At 53.0% G+C, this 19,315-nt stretch overlaps 1 protein-coding gene across 3 annotated transcripts in view; it reads right to left on the bottom strand.

Annotated features, from left to right (window-relative positions):
* Positions 1-17,870, bottom strand: part of AGL (amylo-alpha-1,6-glucosidase and 4-alpha-glucanotransferase) — a 340,722-nt gene extending 322,852 nt beyond the window's left edge. For 2 of the 3 annotated variants that reach the window (XM_075617126.1, XM_075617123.1), the window contains exon 1: positions 24-176. The gene's annotated coding sequence lies outside the window, so the exon portion shown is untranslated. Of the gene's footprint in view, positions 1-23; positions 177-17,799 lie in introns of those variants that run through there. The other variant, XM_075617125.1, reaches the window with a different exon arrangement.
* Positions 17,871-19,315: the final 1,445 nt, after the last annotated feature.

A 19,315-nucleotide genomic window follows, 5' to 3' on the forward strand; every position in this document is an offset into this window, starting at 1 on the left:
ATCTAAATATATATGTAGCTCACCTCCTCCTCACGTACAAGACCCTTAAAATGTCCCTGGGACACTCGCACAGAATGCAGGACGTGCCGGGAGGCAGCAGCGAGAGAGTGACACCAGGGCTGGAACCGGGCAAAGTCTGAGACCCTCCCACTGCTAACAGAGAGACAGCCGGACCCTCCCACTGCTAACAGAGGGACAGCCGGACCCTCCCACTGCTAACAGAGGGACAGCCGGACCCTCCCACTGCTAACAGAGAGACAGCCGGACCCTCCCACTGCTAACAGAGGGACAGCCCAGAACCCTCCCACTGCTAACAGAGAGACAGCCAGAACCCTCCCACTGCTAACAGAGGGACAGCCGGACACTCCCACTGCTAACAGAGGGACAGCCCAGAACCCTCCCACTGCTAACAGAGGGACAGCCCAGAACCCTCCCACTGCTAACAGAGGGACAGCCCAGAACCCTCCCACTGCTAACAGAGAGACAGCCCAGAACCCTCCCACTGCTAACAGAGGCACAGCCCAGAACCCTCCCACTGCTAACAGAGAGACAGCGCAGAACCCTCCCACTGCTAACAGAGGGACAGCCGGACACTCCCACTGCTAACAGAGGGACAGCGCAGAACCTCCCACTGCTAACAGAGGGACAGCCGGACACTCCCACTGCTAACAGAGGGACAGCCCAGAACCCTCCCACTGCTAACAGAGGCACAGCCCAGAACCCTCCCACTGCTAACAGAGGCACAGCCCAGAACCCTCCCACTGCTAACAGAGAGACACCGCAGAACCCTCCCACTGCTAACAGAGGGACAGCCGGACACTCCCACTGCTAACAGAGGGACAGCCCAGAACCCTCCCACTGCTAACAGAGAGACAGCGCAGAACCCTCCCACTGCTAACAGAGGGACAGCCCAGAACCCTCCCACTGCTAACAGAGGCACAGCCCAGAACCCTCCCACTGCTAACAGAGGGACAGCCGGACACTCCCACTGCTAACAGAGGGACAGCCCAGAACCCTCCCACTGCTAACAGAGAGACAGCGCAGAACCCTCCCACTGCTAACAGAGGGACAGCCGGACACTCCCACTGCTAACAGAGGGACAGCCCAGACCCTCCCACTGCTAACAGAGAGACAGCCGGACCCTCCCACTGCTAACAGAGGGACAGCCCAGAACCCTCCCACTGCTAACAGAGGTACAGCCCAGAACCCTCCCACTGCTAACAGAGAGACAGCCGGACCCTCCCACTGCTAACAAAAGGACAGCCCAGAACCCTCCCAGTGCTAACAGAGGGACAGCCCAGAACCCTCCCACTGCTAACAGAGGGACAGCCCAGAACCCTCCCACTGCTAACAGAGGGACAGCCCAGAACCCCCCCACTGCTAACAGAGGGACAGCCCAAAACCCCCCCACTGCTAACAGAGGGACAGCCCAGAACCCTCCCACTGCTAACAGAGAGACAGCCGGACCCTCCCACTGCTAACAGAGGGACAGCCCAGACCCCCCCACTGCTAACAGAGGGACAGCCCAGAACCCTCCCACTGCTAACAGAGGGACAGCCGGACCCTCCCACTGCTAACAAAAGGACAGCCCAGAACCTCCCACTGCTAACAGAGGGACAGCCCAGAACCTCCCACTGCTAACAGAGGGACAGCCGGACCCTCCCACTGCTAACACGAGCACAGCCGGACCCTCCCACTGCTAACAGAGGGACAGCCCAAACCCCCCCACTGCTAACACAGGCACAGCCCAGACCCTCCCACTGCTAACAGAGGGACAGCCCAAACCCCCCCACTGCTAACAGAGGGACAGCCCAGACCCTCCCACTGCTAACAGAGGGACAGCCCAAACCCCCCACTGCAAACAGAGGGACAGCCCAAACCCCCCCACTGCAAACAGAGGGACAGCCGGACCCCCCACTGCTAACACAGGCACAGCCCAGACCCTCCCACTGCTAACAGAGGGACAGCCGGACCCCCCACTGCAAACAGAGGGACAGCCCAGACCCCCCCACTGCAAACAGAGGGAAAGCCCAGAACCCCCCCACTGCAAACAGAGAGACAGCCCAGAACCCTCCCACTGCTAACAGAGAGACAGCGCAGACCCCCCCCCCCCCCCCCCACTGCAAACAGAGGGACAGCCCAGAACCCTCCCACTGCTAACAGAGCACAGCCGGACCCTCCCACTGCTAACAGAGGGACAGCCCAGAACCCTCCCACTGCTAACAGAGAGACAGCCCAGACCCCCCCACTGCAAACAGAGGGACAGCCCAGAACCCCCCCCCCCCCACTGCAAACAGAGAGACAGCCCAGAACCCTCCCACTGCTAACAGAGAGACAGCGCAGACCCCCCCCCCCCCCACTGCAAACAGAGGGACAGCCCAGAACCCTCCCACTGCTAACAGAGGGACAGCCCAGAACCCTCCCACTGCTAACAGAGAGACAGCCCAGAACCCCCCCACTGCTAACAGAGGGACAGACCAGAACCCCCCCCCCCCCTGCTAACAGAGAGACAGCCGAACCCCCCACTGCTAACAGAGGGACAGCCCAGAACCCTCCCACTGCTAACAGAGACAGCCCAGACCCCCCCCCCCACTGCAAACAGAGGGACAGCCCAGAACCCTCCCCCCCTGCTAACAGAGAGACAGCCGGACCCTCCCACTGCTAACAGAGGGACAGCCCAGAACCCTCCCACTGCTAACAGAGACAGCCCAGAACCCCCCCACTGCTAACAGAGGGACAGCCCAGAACCCCCCCCCCCCACTGCTAACAGAGAGACAGCCAGACCCCCCCCCCCCCCACTGTTAACAGAGGGACAGCCCAGACCCCCCCCCACTGCTAACAGAGAGACAGCCAGACCCTCCCACTGCTAACAGAGAGACAGACAGACCCCCCCACTGTTAGCAGAGGGACAGCCGAACCCTCTCACTGCTAACAGAGACAGCCCAGACCCCCCCACTGCTAACAGAGAGACAGCCCAGACCCACCCACTGCTAACAGAGAGACAGCCGGACCCTCCCACTGCTAACAGAGAGACAGCCAGACCCCCCCCCCCACTGCTAACAGAGAGACAGCCCAGACCCACCCACTGCTAACAGAGAGACAGCCCAGAACCCTCCCACTGCTAACAGAGGGACAGCCCAGACCCCCCCACTGCTAACAGAGGGACAGCCGGACCCTCCCACTGCTAACAGAGAGACAGCCGGACCCCCCCCCCCACTGTTAACAGAGAGACAGCCAGACACCTCCAACAGCAAACAGAGAGACAGCCCAGACCCCCCCCCCCCCCACTGCTAACACGAGCACAGCCGGACCCTCTCACTGTTAACAGAGGGACAGCCCAGAACCCCCCCACTGCAAACAGAGGAACAGCCGGACCCCCCACTGCTAACAGAAGGACAGCCCAGAACCTCCCACTGCTAACAGAGGGACAGCCCAGAACCCTCCCACTGCTAACAGAGGGACAGCCCAGAACCCTCCCACTGCTAACAGAGGGACAGCCCAGAACCTTCCCACTGCTAACAGAGGGATAGCCCAGAACACTCCCACTGCTAACAGAGGGACAGCCCAGAACACTCCCACTGCTAACAGAGGGACAGCCCAGAACACTCCCACTACTAACAGAGGGACAGCCGGACCCTCCCACTGCTAACAGAGGGACAGCCCAGAACCTCCCACTGCTAACAGAGGGACAGCCCAGAACCTCCCACTGCTAACAGAGGGACAGCCGGACCCTCCCACTGCTAACAGAGGGACAGCCCAGAACCTCCCACTGCTAACAGAGGGACAGCCCAGAACCTCCCACTGCTAACAGAGGGACAGCCCAGAACCTCCCACTGCTAACAGAGGGACAGCCCAGAACCTCCCACTGCTAACACAGGCACAGCCCAGAACCCCCCCGCCCCCACTGCTAACAGAGAGACAGCCCAGAACCCTCCCACTGCTAACAGAGGGACAGCCCAGAACCCTCCCACTGCTAACAGAGAGACAGCCGGACCCTCCAACTGCTAACAGAGGGACAGCCGGACCCTCCCACTGCTAACAGAGAGACAGCCCAGAACCCTCCCACTGCTAACAGAGAGACAGCCGGACCCTCCCACTGCTAACAGAGGGACAGCCGGACCCTCCCACTGCTAACAGAGAGACAGCCGGACCCTCCCACTGCTAACAGAGAGACAGCCGGACCCTCCCACTGCTAACAGAGGGACAGCCGGACCCTCCCACTGCTAACAGAGGGACAGCCGGACCCTCCCACTGCTAACAGAGGGACAGCCCAGGCCCTCTGTCATGATAATGTCATGAGATATTGGTTATTTTTAATCCTTCTGGTGCTTAAGGGGTTAATGAGCTACACTTTTAACAAAAATACAAAATGCTGAGTCTGAAACAGGTCAGAACTGTTTCTTTGAACTGCTCTGAATTTCAAAGGGATTTACTTGAAGAGGGGGGTCCGTGTGGATGGCCCACTCAAGGTGTCAAATGAATTAATCAAGGTCTCTCGTTCCTGCAGCATCCGCCACAGCGCTGCAGTAGCCAGCGGGGACCAGGCCTAAGGGTTTTCAGTCTGCAGCCAGGAAGAAAAGGGGCTTCAGCAGAAAGCTGCCTGGATATTTTCTGTCGTGTTTTTGCAACTGTTCTCAGGGGAAAATCCTTAAGTAAAGATTCCCTGCAGCCCGAAAACAAATGCATTGCTGCCGCCGCCGCCGCCGCGTGCGCTTATATTGCGTGCGACGTCAACGTCGCGAAAACTGGTAGCGGCAAAATTTGATTTTTGAAGGGCTGCCGCATCAAATGACGGCCCTTGAACTAATCAAATTGCCAGAAACACGCAACGCTACCGCCTGGCAAAATATAAGTTTCGCCGGTGACGTCACCCGTTGTTGCCATCGACGGAACTATATGCACGGCCTAAGTGTGCTTTTTCCTGTATTTCGTGTAAAATTGTGTGTTTGTCTATTTTAAAGCTGCAGTTCAGTCAATATCCTGCATGTGTGTTTTTTTTAATAAATCAGTTCTGTAGTAAGAAAAAATACTTTTAGCATTTTCTGTTTTAAAAAAAACAACTTTGAAAGGCCAATTTTCTTGTATTCTATTTTACAAGCATGCTTGTTCCTATAGTAACGATTTACATTCCCCATATTTAAAGATGTCGCCAAACTTTGCCGATCAATAGACGGAGAACGAATTGACCGGCAGCTATGCAGTTCTTTAGGTAATTAGAGATTGGCCAAATGAAACTATTGAAGTAAAAAAATAAATTAAAAAAAAAAAAAAAGAAGACTGACCTGCAGCTTTAAGTGAATACATTACAATTTATTTCATTACGCGTTTTGCTCAATGAAATGATCCTGGTAAAAAGGTGTAAGTACCTGGTCTCCTGTGACAAATCCAACACCCTCCCACCGCTAACACAGACACAGCCGAGACCCTCCCACCGCTAACACAGGCACAGCCGAGACCCTCCCACCGCTAACACAGGCACAGCCGAGACCCTCCCACCGCTAACACAGACACAGCCGAGACCCTCCCACCGCTAACACAGACACAGCCGAGACCCTCCCACCGCTATCACAGGCACAGCCGAGACCCTCCCACTGCTAACACAAGCACAGCAGAGACCCACCCACCGCTAACACAGGCACAGCCAACACCCTCCCACCGCTAACACAGGCACAGCCAACACCCTCCCACCGCTAACACAGGCACAGCCGAGACCCTCCCACCGCTAACACAGGCACAGCCGAGACCCTCCCACCGCTAACACAGGCACAGCCGAGACCCTCCCACTACTAACACAGACACAGCCGAGACCCTCCCACCGCTAACACAGGCACAGCCGAGACCCTCCCACTTCTAACACAGACACAGCCGAGACCCTCCCACCGCTAACACAGACACAGCCGAGACCCTTCCACCGCTAACACAGACACAGCCGAGACCCTCCCACCGCTAACACAGGCACAGCCGAGACCCTCCCACTGCTAACACAGGCACAGCCGAGACCCTCCCACCGCTAACACAGACACAGCCGAGACCCTCCCACTTCTAATACAGACACAGCCGAGACCCTCCCACTTCTAATACAGACACAGCCGAGACCCTCCCACTGCTAACACAGGCACAGCCGAGACCCTCCCACCGCTAACACAGGCACAGCCGAGACCCTCCCACCGCTAACACAGGCACAGCCGAGACCCTCCCACTGCTAACACAGGCACAGCCGAGACCCTCCCACCGCTAACACAGGCACAGCCAACACCCTCCCACTTCTAACACAGGCACAGCCGAGACCCTCCCACCGCTAACACAGGCACAGCCGAGACCCTTCCACTGCTAACACAGGCACAGCCGAGACCCTCCCACTTCTAACACAGACACAGCCGAGACCCTCCCGCCGCTAACACAGGCACAGCCGAGACCCTCCCACTTCTAATACAGACACAGCCGAGACCCTCCCACTTCTAGTACAGACACAGCCGAGACCCTCCCACTGCTAACACAGGCACAGCCGAGACCCTCCCACCGCTATCACAGGCACAGCCGAGACCCTCCCACCGCTATCACAGGCACAGCCGAGACCCTCCCACCGCTAACACAGGCACAGCCGAGACCCTCCCACCGCTAACACAGATACAGCCGAGACCCTCCCACCGCTAACACAGGCACAGCCGAGACCCTCCCACCGCTAACACAGATACAGCCGAGACCCTCCCACCGCTAACACAGGCACAGCCGAGACCCTCCCACCGCTAACACAGGCACAGCCGAGACCCTCCCACCGCTAACACAGGCACAGCCGAGACCCTCCCACCGCTAACACAGGCACAGCCGAGACCCTCCCACCGCTAACACAGGCACAGCCGAGACCCTCCCACTGCTAACACAGGCACAGCCGAGACCCTCCCACCTTTATCACAGACACAGCCGAGACCCTCCCACCGCTAACACAGGCACAGCCGAGACCCTCCCACCGCTAACACAGATACAGCCGAGACCCTCCCACTTCTAATACAGACACAGCCGAGACCCTCCCACTTCTAACACAGACACAGCCGAGACCCTCCCGCCGCTAACACAGGCACAGCCGAGACCCTCCCACTTCTAATACAGATACAGCCGAGACCCTCCCACTTCTAGTACAGACACAGCCGAGACCCTCCCACCGCTAACACAGGCACAGCCAACACCCTCCCACTTCTAACACAGGCACAGCCGAGACCCTCCCACCGCTAACACAGGCACAGCCGAGACCCTTCCACTGCTAACACAGGCACAGCCGAGACCCTCCCACTTCTAACACAGACACAGCCGAGACCCTCCCGCCGCTAACACAGGCACAGCCGAGACCCTCCCACTTCTAATACAGACACAGCCGAGACCCTCCCACTTCTAGTACAGACACAGCCGAGACCCTCCCACTGCTAACACAGGCACAGCCGAGACCCTCCCACCGCTATCACAGGCACAGCCGAGACCCTCCCACCGCTATCACAGGCACAGCCGAGACCCTCCCACCGCTAACACAGGCACAGCCGAGACCCTCCCACCGCTAACACAGATACAGCCGAGACCCTCCCACCGCTAACACAGGCACAGCCGAGACCCTCCCACCGCTAACACAGATACAGCCGAGACCCTCCCACCGCTAACACAGGCACAGCCGAGACCCTCCCACCGCTAACACAGGCACAGCCGAGACCCTCCCACCGCTAACACAGGCACAGCCGAGACCCTCCCACCGCTAACACAGGCACAGCCGAGACCCTCCCACCGCTAACACAGGCACAGCCGAGACCCTCCCACTGCTAACACAGGCACAGCCGAGACCCTCCCACCTTTATCACAGACACAGCCGAGACCCTCCCACCGCTAACACAGGCACAGCCGAGACCCTCCCACCGCTAACACAGATACAGCCGAGACCCTCCCACTTCTAATACAGACACAGCCGAGACCCTCCCACTTCTAACACAGGCACAGCCGAGACCCTCCCATTGCTAACACAGGCACAGCCGAGACCCTCCCACTGCTAACACAGACACAGCCGAGACCCTCCCACCGCTAACACAGGCACAGCCGAGACCCTCCCACTTCTAATACAGACACAGCCGAGACCCTCCCACTGCTAACACAGGCACAGCCGAGACCCTCCCACTGCTAACACAGGCACAGCCGAGACCCTCCCACCGCTAACACAGGCACAGCCGAGACCCTCCCACCGCTAACACAGGCACAGCCGAGACCCTCCCACTGCTAACACAGGCACAGCCGAGACCCTCCCACCTTTATCACAGACACAGCCGGACCCTCCCACCGCTATCACAGACACAGCCGAGACCCTCCCACCGCTAACACAGGCACAGCCGAGACCCTCCCACCGCTAACACAGGCACAGCCGAGACCCTCCCACTGCTAACACAGACACAGCCGAGACCCTCCCACCGCTAACACAGACACAGTCGAGACCCTCCCACCGCTAACACAGACACAGCCGAGACCCTCCGACCGCTAACACAGACACAGCCGAGACCCTCCCGCCGCTAACACAGGCACAGCCGAGACCCTCCCACCGCTAACACAGGCACAGCCGAGACCCTCCCACCGCTAACACAGGCACAGCCGAGACCCTCCCACCGCTAACACAGACACAGCCGAGACCCTCCCACTTCTAATACAGACACAGCCGAGACCCTCCCACCGCTAACACAGGCACAGCCGTGACCCTCCCACCGCTAACACAGACACAGCCGAGACCCTCCCACCGCTAACACAGACACAGCCGAGACCCTCCCACCGCTAACACAGGCACAGCCGAGACCCTCCCACCGCTAACACAGGCACAGCCGAGACCCTCCCACCGCTAACACAGGCACAGCCGAGACCCTCCCACTGCTAACACAGACACAGCCGAGACCCTCCCACTGCTAACACAGACACAGCCGAGACCCTCCCACCGCTAACACAGACACAGCCGAGACCCTCCCACCGCTAACACAGGCACAGCCGAGACCCTCCCACCGCTTACACAGGCACAGCCGAGACCCTCCCACCGCTATCACAGGCACAGCCGAGACCCTCCCACCGCTAACACAGGCACAGCCGAGACCCTCCCACCGCTAACACAGACACAGCCGAGACCCTCCCGCCGCTAACACAGACACAGCCGAGACCCTCCCGCCGCTAACACAGGCACAGCCGAGACCCTCCCACTTCTAACACAGACACAGCCGAGACCCTCCCACTTCTAACACAGACACAGCCGAGACCCTCCCACCGCTAACACAGGCACAGCCGAGACCCTCCCACCGCTAACACAGGCACAGCCGAGACCCTCCCACTTCTAACACAGGCACAGCAGAGACCCACCTCACATATCCCCCCTGTGTCATCTCTATCCCGCCTCACATATCCCCCCGTGTCACCTCCTCTCTCCAACCTCACATATCCCCACGTGTCACCTCCTCTCCCACCTCACATATCCCCCGTGTCTCCTCTCTCCCTCCTCACATATCCCCGTGTCACCTCCTCTCTCCCTCCTGACATTTCCCCCGTGTCACCTCCTCTCTCCCTCCTCACATATCCCCCCGTGTCACCTCTCTCCCTCCTCACATTTCCCCCATGTCACCTCCTCTCTCCCTCCTCACATATCCCCCCGTGTCACCTCTCTCCCTCCTCGCATATCACCCCGTGTCACCTCTCTCCCACCTCACATATCCCCGGGGTCACCTCTCTCCCTCCTCACATATCCCGCGGTATCACCTCCTCTCTCCTCACATATCCCCCCGTGTCACCTCTCTCCCTCCTCACGTATCCCCCCGTGTCACCTCTCCCTCCTCACGTAATGTGTTTTGCCTTGCTTCAATATCCAAATATTTATTCCCCTGTGTAAATGTATTGTGTTATCCTGGTATTTGCACTCACACATACACTAGGGTTGATGCGGGGGGGAAGGGGTTAATGTTAAAATAGTGATTATAGCCCTTTGTGTAATTTTCCCGCCTTTTCAGGCTCCATTTTGCAGCCGTCCATAGGTCGCCATTGAGCCTCCATGCTTTCTAATGGCAGAAGTAGCGGTTTTGGACCTGTTTTCCAGCGACGACCAGCAGGTGGCGTCCGAGAGGAGGAGCGGCGGTTTCCCATTGTAAGTCAATGGGATCAGTGACTTCAATGGAGATTCCTCAACGCCGGCCTCGAGGAACAGGTTGGCAGCCATCCAAACCGCAGACCGCCAAAGCGGATACAATGTCTTTTAAAAGAGTTTAATCACTACGGTCAAGTTCAACGATAATTGGCGTGGGAATCTTGGGTTCTAGGGCCCCTGGGAATAAAGTTCTTTTTGTCCCTAACCCCTAGGAACCCGCACACACGATCCACACCGGGTCCGGGAATGAGGGACCCCCGTAAAGGGTCGAGCGGAGGAGGGTCGCACCATTGAATCCAATGGCGGCGGGCGCCATGCATTGTCAATGGCGGTGCCGGCCATTGTTTCCAATGGGGAAAAGCCGCATGGCAAAAAAACGACTAAGTGTAAAATGTTGAAATGTGTAAGTCTATATCTCCAGTTCTGGAATGACCAGAGGGATGGGATTTGGGTGGCATATAGCCAAGATTCCGGCTTTAATGCATGCCCTTTCCCCAGCCCCCTCAGACCAACCAGACGGAGTGTGGACGAAGATAAAGATTTGTGGATTTTCTCATAGACTTCAATGGCGGCGGTTCCTCCATTGAAAGTCTATGGCGGGAAACTCCATTGACTACAATGGCGGAGTTGCTCCATTGAAACCCATGGCGGCGGAGTCCGTTGTTTTCAATGGGGATTTAGTGAAAAGCTGAGATTTCTTTTTAGCAGAGATTTTTATAATAAAATATGAAACGGTTTATGTGGTATTTGTATAACTCCGGTTCCGAAGGTCGTAGCGGGCTGAAACTTGGACCCTATAGTGTACCACTTCCGGCACTAAGGTCTGGAAAGTTTTGGCCCGCTGGACATACCAGAACCGGGTCTTTTAATATGGTAGGTATTAAACTGTATCTGGGATTTTGGATCTGCTCTGAAAAATGAAGACTCCATCTGCTATGTTAAATAAAGCAGGAAGGGCATCCTGAGGAATTAACATAGCCCAGTGATCAAAAGCTAACTGTCCTGATTGTTTATGCTAAGGGCAAGAACAAAGGGGCTGAGTGTTTTTAAGTGTCAGTCTTCACACTTACAGGGAAGCCAAAATCTCCTTCAAAGAGATTTTTGCTAGACAGCTCGGCGCCTTGAGTGCAAGAGAAGGGTTGAAATGGTATATAAGTCAGAGTCCCCCCTTACTCAAATGTCTTCATGTGTCTTCATGATCTTCATGTATTGCTGTGATGTCTTCATCTGAAACTGAATTATGGAAGAAATGGCCCATCCTGTATCCTGATGGCTTTTCTTATCCTAACCTTTAAGTAAGTGTCCATATTTTGTCTGTTATTTGTATATCTCGTGTGCTCACCTTTTTCAAGGAATAAATTATATTTTATCATATCTAAGTCTCGTCCGGCTCAACCCAGTTATATCTTTGGTGGTGTATTATTCATAGCCTGTCACAAAGCTCCCGTCACATCTCCCACCTCACATATCCCCCGTGTCACCTCCTCTCTCCCTCCTCACATATCCCCCCGTGTCACCTCCCTCCCACCTCACATATCCCCCGTGTCACCGCCTCTCTCCCGTCTCACATATCCCCCCCCCATGTCACCTCTCTCCCTCCTCGCATATCCCCCGTGTTACCGCCTCTCTCCCGCCTCACATATCCCCCGTGTCACCTCTCTCCCTCCTCATATATCCCCCCGTGTCACCTCTCTCCCTCCTCACATATCCCCCCCCGTCACCTCTCTCCCTCCTCGCATATCACCCGTGTCACCGCCTCTCTCCCGCCTCATATCCCCCCCGTGTCACCTCTCTCCCTCCTCATATATCCCCCCGTGTCACCTCTCTCCCTCCTCACATATTCCCCCGTGTCACCTCTCTCCCTCCTCATATATCCCCCCGTGTCACCTCTCTCCCTCCTCACATATTCCCCCGTGTCACCTCTCTCCCTCCTCACATATCCCCCGGGCCACTTCCTCTCTCCTCACATATCCCCGTGTCAATTCCCTCCCTCCTTGCATATCCCCCCCGTGTCACCTCCTCTCTCCCACCTCACATATCCCCCCGTGTCACCTCTCTCCCTCCTCGCAAATCCCCCGTGTCACCTCTCTCCCTCCTCACATATCCCGTGTCACATCCTCTCTCCCACCTCACATATCCCGTGTCACCTCCTCTCCCCCTCCTCACATATCCCCCCGTGTCACCTCCTCTCCCCCTCCTCACATATCCCCCCGTGTCACCTCCTCTCTCCCTCCTCACATATCCCTCCGTGTCACCTCTCTCCCTCCTCGCATATCCCCCCATGTCACCTCCTCTCTCCCACCTCACATATCCCCCAGTGTCACCTCCTCTCCCCCTCCTCACATATCCCCTCAGTGTCACCTCCTCTCCCCCTCCTCACATATCCCCCCCATGTCACCTCCTCTCTCCCTCCTCACATATCCCCCCGTGTCACCTCTCTCCCTCCTCGCATATCCCCCCGTGTCACCTCCTCCCACCTCACATATCCCCCAGTGTCACCTCCTCTCCCCCTCCTCACATATCCCCCAGTGTCACCTCCTCTCCCCCTCCTCACATATCCCCTCAGTGTCACCTCCTCTCCCCCTCCTCACATATCCCCCCCATGTCACCTCCTCTCTCCCTCCTCACATATCCCCCCGTGTCACCTCTCTCCCTCCTCACATATCCCCCCGTGTCACCTCTCTCCCACCTCACATATCCCCCCGTGTCACCTCTCTCCCTCCTCGCATATCCCCCCGTGTCACCTCCTCCCACCTCACATATCCCCCAGTGTCACCTCCTCTCCCCCTCCTCACATATCCCCCAGTGTCACCTCCTCTCCCCCTCCTCACATATCCCCCCAGTGTCACCTCCTCTCCCCCTCCTCACATATCCCCCAGTGTCACCTCCTCTCCCCCTCCTCACATATCCCCCCAGTGTCACCTCCTCTCTCCTCACATATCCCCAGTGTCACCTCCTCTCCCCCTCACATATCCCCCATCACCTCTCTCCCTCCTCACATATCCCTGTGTCAGCTCTCTCCCTCCTCACATATCCCCCCGTGTCACCTCTCTCCCTCCTCGCATATCCCCCAGTGTCACCTCCTCTCCCCCTCCTCACATATCCCCCCAGTGTCACCTCCTCTCCCCCTCCTCACATATCCCCCGCGTGTCACCTCTCTCCCTCCTCACGTATCCCCGCGTGTCACCTCTCTCCCTCCTCACGTATCCCCCCGTGTCACCTCTCTCCCTCCTCACGTATCCCCCCGTGTCACATCTCTCCCTCCTCACGTATCCCCTCGTGTCACCTCTCTCCCTCCTCACGTATCCCCCCGTGTCACATCTCTCCCTCCTCACGTATCCCCCCGTGTCACCTCTCTTCCTCCTCACATATCCCCGTGTCACCACCTCTCTCCCGCCTCACATATCCCCTCGTGTCACCTCTCTCCCTCCTCATATATCCCCCCGTGTCACTTCCTCTCTCCTCACATATCCCCCGTGTCAATTCTCTCCCTCCTCGCATATCCCCCCGTGTCACCTCTCTCCCTCCTCGCATATCCCCGGTGTCACCTCTCTCCCTCCTCGCATATCCCCCCGTGTCACCTCGTCTCTCCCCCTCACATATCCCCCGTGTCACCTCCTCTCTCCCACCTCACATATCCCCCCGTCACCTCCTCTCCCACCTCACATATCCCCTGTGTCACCTCCTCTCTCCCTCCTCACATATCCTCCCGTGTCACCTCTCATATCCCCCCGTGTCACCTCTTTCCCTCCTCACATACCCCCCGTGTCACCTCCTCTCTCCCACCTCACGTATCCCCCGTGTCACCTCCTCTCTCCCTCCTCACATATCCCCCGTGTCACCGCCTCTCTCCCGCCTCACATATCCCCCCGTGTCACCTGTCTCCCTCCTCGCATATCCCCCGTCTCACCGCCTCTCTCCCGCCTCATATCCCCCCCGTGTCACCTCTCTCCCTCCTCACATATCCCCCGTGTCACCTCTCTCCCTCCTCACATATCCCCCCCGTGTCACCTCTTTCCCTCCTCGAATATCCCCCGTGTCACCGCCTCTCTCCCTCCTCACAGATCCCCCCGTGTCACCTCTCTCCCTCCTCACATATCCCCCCGTGTCGTCACCTCTCTCGCTCACATATCCCCCCCGTGTCACCTCTCTCCCTCCTCACATATCCCCCCCGTGTCACCTCCCCTCTCCCTCCTCACATATCCCCCCCGGGTCACCTCCCCTCTCACATATCCCCGTGTCACCTCTCCCTCCTCATATATCCCCCCTGTGTCACCTCCCCTCTTACCTCACATATCCCCCCGTGTCACCTCCTCTCTCCCACCTCGCACATCCCGTGTCACCTCCCCTCTCCCTCCTCACATATCCCCCCCTTCACCACCTCTCTCACATATCCCCCCCCCCTTTGTCATGTACTCTCTCTGCGAAGTCCTCATGTAACCTCTCCCCATTAACTTTACAAGCACAGCACATGTACAGCAGACTTTAATATAATACAACCCAGAGCCAACACACAAATTATTGTAATAACAGCTTGCGGCTCTTGATAAATATCTACCATTGGTAGAATTTCAGATTCAATACACAACACAGCGCTTTCCAAACCTCACAGGTCTCTTCTTCACGTGTACAGAGTTTTCCAAACCTCACAGGTCTCTTCTTCATGTGTACAGAGCTACCCAAACCTCACAGATCTCTTCTTCATGTGTACAGAGCTTTCCAAACCTAACAGATCTCTTTTTCATGTGTACAGAGCTGTTACATGTACCCTGTGAGGTTTGGAAGGGCCTATAACCCCTATCACAATTACTGCAATGAATCTGCACTTCTACGGGTACTGCGACTCATTGGCGAGTAATATTCCCTGTCTGTAACTTTTCTGATAACTGGTGTGCACGACATGCAGACTTTCAGAAACACGTGTCTCTCTGTCTTTCTGTCTCTCTCATATTAAAGGTGCTGTCCAGCTAACAATTAATACAGCATTTGCACTAATATGAAATCAGACAGCCACAGAACAGCTTCGCTGCTAGTTTTTAATACGCTTTTTGGAACGTTTGGTATCTTTTTAAATGTTATGTTCCAAAGTGAAACACCTACAGATACACAAGAATAAATGATAATCTTACGCTCTGCTTTCCCAGGGGGCTCATGTTTAACGCTGAAAATAAATGCTGGTGTTATTCCAAGGGGACAGTTTATTACCAGTATATTTTGCAAAGGCAGCCGTTTGTAAAAGTCCCACAATTATTATTTCACATCAACATTTGCGCAATGCGGGGCTGTACCTTTGAATCTAATCAATTTTATTTGTGTGTAAATTACCTTTCTATAAATAAAATAATCACAAAGCTACAGGTATTGGAAATGACAGGTGGGGAGGACACAAAGAGCAGCCACCCAGAAGTGGTGGTAATGCTGCAGATCAAGGAGAGGCTCAGTGAGTAAAGACACTGACGGACACAGAGTTTGAAGCAGGGGTACCTGGTTCAATTCCCGGTGTCAAATCCTTGTGACCTTGGGAAAGTCACCTTATCTCCATGTGCCTCAGGCATCAGAAACATAGATTGTAAGCTCTGCGGGGCAGGGACTGTGTCTGCAAAATGTCTCTGTAAAGCGCTACGTAAAACTAGCAGCGCTATACAAAAACAATAATCAACCAGAGCTGCAGCCACATTAGAAACATATTTGTCTGTACAATCAAGAAAAACCCAATAAAAAAACAAATATATAATAATAATAAATATATAATAATAATAAATATATATATATATATATATATATTACCTGATGTATGTAATCTTCTCAGTGTTCAGAAATGATCAGCCCTTACAGCTTGTAATGCCGGCGACGCAACGGGTGACGTCACCCGTCGCCGCTAGCGAAAGTTATGCTTTGCGGCGGCGTCGCGGGCGTACTGGCATTTGATTGGTCCAGAGGCTGTCACATGAGGCTACAGCCGTTGAAAAATCAAATATTGCCAGCTTCCAAAATTTGCATATATATACACAGTGGTTGACAAATCACCAAAAAATCTACTCGCCACCTAGTACCAAACGTGTGCTGCTTGGGCCAATATTTACTCGCCCGGGGGTTAAATCCACTCGCCCGGGGCGAGCAAATGTATAGGTTTGTCGAACACTGTATATATATATATATATATATATATATATATATATATATATATATATATATATATATATATATAAGTGTGCCACTGTGTGTATGTGTATATATATGTGTGTGTATATAACTGTGTGTGTACAGTATATATGTGTGTGTGTGTGTGTGTCACTGTGTATATATATGTGTGTGTGTGTGTGTGTGTGTATATATATATATATATATATTGTATGTCTTTATTTATATAGCGCCAAAAGTGTACTCAGCGCTTCACAAAGAATACAGTGCACGGAATTATAATTATACAATAAGTGCAGCAAAATCAGACAATAAGAAAGGAAATCCCTGCCCGAAGAGCTTACAATCTAAGATGTTTAATTGGAAACTTACAGAGACAGTAGGTGACGGAGTAAGTGCTGTAGATGGCAGTGCTTGGTCACAACGGGTGGTAGGAGTGACTGAGTGTGGGACAATAGCCATGAGTGCAGGCTATTAGGATGCTTGATTTGTGGGGTAAAATGTAAGGAAGGTGTATATATATATATATATATATATATATATATATATATATATATATATATATATATATATATATGTGTGTGTGTATATATAAAAGCATTTCGTTAGCCACAGAACAGTATCATCTATTTATTTTTTGATTTTATATATATATATTTATATATATATATAAAATCAAAATAGATGATACTGTTCTGTGGCTAACGAAATGCTTTTATATATACACACATATATATATATATATATATATACATATATATATATATATACCTTCCTTACATTTTACCCCACAAATCAAGCATCCTAATAGCCTGCACTCATGGCTATTGTCCCACACTCAGTCACTCCTACCACCCATTGTGACCAAGCACTGCCATCTACAGCACTTACTCCGTCACCTACTGTCTCTGTAAGTTTCCCATTAAACATCTTAGATTGTAAGCTCTTCGGGCAGGGATTTCCTTTCTTATTGTCTGATTTTGCTGCACTTATTGTATAATTATAATTCCGTGCACTGTATTCTTTGTGAAGCGCTGAGTACACTTTTGGCGCTATATAAATAAAGACATACAATATATATATACACACACACACACACACACACACACACACACACACACATATATGCACAGTGAGACACACACACACACACACACACACACACACACACACACACACACACATACACACAGTGACAGACATATATATACACACATACACACACATATATATACACATACACACAGTGGCACACATATATATATATATATATATATATACACACACACACACACACACACACACACACACACACACACACACAGTGACAGACATATATATACACACATACACACACATATATATACACATACACACAGTGGCACACACAGATATATAAATATATATATATATATATATATATATACACACACACACACACACACACACACACACACACACACAGTGAGACACGCACAAACACACACCCCTCTCTCTTGTATACACTCTCACACTCTCACCTTCCTGTGACCTTAGACTAGAATGAGATTCCACTGCAATTCCTCTCTGTCCGCATCGTCTGAAGAACAATAAAGTTTTCTTTTCTTTTTTTTTTTTATCTTTATTGATGCACGGACAAGATAATACACTGTATCACACAGGGACAGATAATACAATGTATCACACAGGGACATATAATACAATGTCACACAGGGACAGATCACACACTATCACACAGGGACAGATCATATATACACCGTATCACACAGGGACAGATAATACAATGTATCACACAGGGACAGATCACACACTATCACACGGACAGATCTTATATACACCGTATCACACAGGGACAGATAATACAATGTATCACACAGGGACAGATAATACAATGTATCACACAGGGACATATAATACAATGTATCACACAGGGACAGATAATACAATGTTTCACACAGGGACAGATAATACAACGTATCACACAGGGACAGATAATACAATGTATCACACAGGGACAGATCACACACTATCACACGGACAGATCTTATATACACCGTATCACACAGGGACAGATAATACAATGTATCACACAGGGACAGATAATACAATGTATCACACAGGGACAGATCACACACTATCACACGGACAGATCTTATATACACCGTATCACACAGGGACAGATAATACAATGTATCACACAGGGACAGATAATACAATGTATCACACAGGGACAGATCACACACTATCACACGGACAGATCTTATATACACCGTATCACACAGGGACAGATAATACAATGTATCACACAGGGACAGATAATACAATGTTTCACACAGGGACAGATAATACAACGTATCACACAGGGACAGATAATACAATGTATCACACAGGGACAGATAATACAAAGTTTCACACAGGGACAGATAATACACCATATCACAAAGGGACAGATACTACAATGTATCACACAGGGACAGATAATACAATGTTTCACACAGGGACAGATAATACAATGTATCACACAGGGACAGATAATACAACGTATCACACAGGGACAGATAATACAATGTATCACACAGGCAAAGATAATACAACGTATCACACAGCGACAGATAATACACCGTATCACACAGGGACAGATAATACACCGTATCACACAGGGACAGATACTGTAATACAATGTATCACACAGGGACAGATAATACACCGTATCACACAGGGACAGATAATACACCGTATCACACAGGGACAGATAATACAACGTATCACACAGGGAAAGATAATACACCGTATCACACGGACAGATACTGTAATACAATGTATCATACAGGGAAAGATAATACAATGTATCACACAGGGAAAGATATTACAAACTTATCACACAGTGACATATAATACACCGTATCACAAAGGGACAGATACTACAATGTATCACACAGGGACAGATAATACAATGTTTCACACAGGGACAGATAATACACCGTATCACAAAGGGACAAATACTACAATGTATCACACAGGGACAGATAATACAAT

This window comes from Ascaphus truei, chromosome 10 (genome assembly GCF_040206685.1).
Source record: "Ascaphus truei isolate aAscTru1 chromosome 10, aAscTru1.hap1, whole genome shotgun sequence".
Lineage (NCBI taxonomy): Eukaryota > Metazoa > Chordata > Amphibia > Anura > Ascaphidae > Ascaphus > Ascaphus truei.